Source organism: Notolepis coatsorum, assembly GCF_963971535.1.
Source record: "Notolepis coatsorum genome assembly, chromosome: 3".
Lineage (NCBI taxonomy): Eukaryota > Metazoa > Chordata > Actinopteri > Aulopiformes > Paralepididae > Notolepis > Notolepis coatsorum.
This window is the reverse complement of record NC_140167.1, coordinates 20,283,435-20,285,934: the sequence shown is the minus strand read 5'-3', so window position 1 is coordinate 20,285,934 and position 2,500 is coordinate 20,283,435. Positions and strand designations below refer to the sequence as shown.

The 2,500-nt window shown below is 46.2% G+C and overlaps 1 protein-coding gene across 1 annotated transcript in view; it reads right to left on the bottom strand.

Moving 5' to 3' along the window:
• Positions 1-2,500, bottom strand: part of otomp (otolith matrix protein) — a gene marked incomplete at both ends in the record, with an annotated part of 29,083 nt that overhangs the window by 855 nt on the left and 25,728 nt on the right. The gene's annotated exons all lie outside the window — the stretch shown is intronic.

Genomic DNA, 2,500 nt, shown 5'->3' with positions numbered 1-2,500 from the left:
GGGCTCCTATCCTGGAAAGACGAGAGGAGGAGTGGTGGAGCATGCTGGGATACTGGAGGACCCTGACGTTCATCTCTGAGCCCCCTAGCCCACTTAATACTTAATGACGTCCCATCTCACACACACACACAGGCAAAACACACAAATGCACGCCGAGTCGCAGACACACTCACGCGCAAACACACAGACGCAGACACACACACACACACGGATGCATACATACACACACACAGAAGCACACAGACGTGGGTCGTTACAGACTTGCACATACACACAGAGACGCATATACACAAGCCACAAACGGATGCTCACAAACACACACACAGGCGTACAAAAAGGCAGCCGAGTTTTATTTTTTTTATTTTTTTATACTCTCACACAGAATGTATTAAATATTCAGGGGTCCATGAAATAATGATGAACACTGATGGAATGAAACCGGCTAATTTAACCGGTGCCCTGTCTCTTTGTTGGAGGGAGAGGACAGTCTGCAAACGCGCCCCGCACGCACGCACACACACGCATGCATGCAAATGACACACGTCGTACACACTCGCCACACCACACACATGACATGACACACGCGCCATCACAGAGTTACTACTACCAGCAGGAGAAGAGCAGAGGCAGCCCCTGGGCCACTGGGACCGTTTCTGAGCCAAAGTGTGTTTTTATTTTTTCCTGAGCATCGGTCCCAGCAGACCTACACACAGTGGATGAACTGAGTGGGCGTCTGCGTCTACGTGTGTGTGTGTGTGTGTGTGTGTGCGTGCACAAGCGAGAGTGCACGCCCAGAACCTACATTCCTCATACATAACGAAGTATGCATTTTTGAACGTTGACGTTTTCTTTACTGCACTCTGTAGGGCTGTCCCCGACTAAGGATTTGGATAGTCGACTATGATTGGCAGAAATGTGCCGTTAGTCGACTATAAAGTATAATATTATTATTATTTTCTTTTTTTTATCATTCCATTTGGGCTGTGGGGGGTGCTTAATGTCTGAAGGAGTCGACTGAAGGCTTCTTGTCCTCTGCAAAAGCATAAAATTGGTCCACTGATGGATACATCTTGATATTTGTCTAGTCTAGTGTGTTCATTAGATGGGTGAAATCCTCTTTCAGTGCCTCTGTGCCTGTTTTCTTAGGCAGTTAGCCTCGCTGGTATGCACGCCATTAGCTTTAGCCACGCTTCTAGGCCTCTTTTCTTTTGGAAAGAATGATTTTTTTTAATATATATTTTTTGTATTCGACTAAGAGGTTGGCAGTCGACTACGGCTGCTTTCGACCGATTAGTCGACTATTGGACTAATGGGGGTCAGCCCTACTGCACTGTAAAGGTGGCACACAAAACTACGCCAAGTAGGGCAGTTATACTATTTCCTCCCCCGCTCCCACGGCTTTCCAAACAGATGCCGTCGTCGTCACTATGATGAGCGGAAAAGCACTGCAGTAATGCCATACCCATTGATTATATTGACTGCTGTTTGTTAGGAATCCAGATAGTAGTTTGTTAATCGGTTAATTAAATCAGAGTTTTTTGGAGGCGAGTGTGTTCGTTTTTCCACATTTTGTTTTTCTGAATGATGGGCAAATAGGGGGAGAGGGAGGGAGACGGAGGGAGAGAGAAAGAGGGGGGGGGGTATGAGGGCTTGTTGACAGTAGGACCGCACCAACGATAAGGGCACTGGCCTTGACGTGTGTGTCTTTCTTTGACTGTGTATGTATGTTTGCAAACACATTTGTGTGTGGACGAGCTTGCGTGTGCATATGTTTATAACCACACGGACACTCTTGTGTGTGTTTTTGATTTAACCGGTTTCCAAGAGCAACAACCTCACATTCCCCGAGCGGCCGGTACTCTGTGTGTATAAAGCAATAGTTTCCACCGACGTCAGCATCTGGACCCAGAAGAGCCCTATATAATGAAAGTGTTAAATGAAAGTGTTTCTCCCAACGACTGCCCCATTAACCCTTTGTTTGCGTCTCGGGGGGGGGGGGGGGGGTTGCGTATGTGAAAGCCCAGTGAAATCTGTTAATAATTCATTGTTTTTTTCAGATGTTCTAAGTAAGAGTCTTGGCGCAAAATCATCTTGACCCTCTTCTATCGACACATTTCAAAGAGAGCTAGTTAATTATGAATAGCATTTGATGGAATTGTAAAGACGCGGAAGTTAACTTAATATAACTTTCCAACGGAAGTCTACGGCGTGACGGAGCTTTTGCGTTGTGTTCTGTTCTGGTCGTGACCGGAGAGATCCAGACGCCGGACTTTATCTCTTCCTCCCCTACGAGCAGCGGAATTGAACATTTTAGGAGCACATGCAGGGAGGAGATTTTGGACCATGATGACGCGTGCAAATGATTGAAAAGGTCCATTTCCTACTAGTTCTGATTCTCGTGTTTATATGGTGTTCCATTTTCTCCTTTCTTTTTTCTAGGAAGACATGAGTTTATTTTTAGGAGCATGATCGGTGTAGAGTCCTGCAGAGCCGGGGCTGG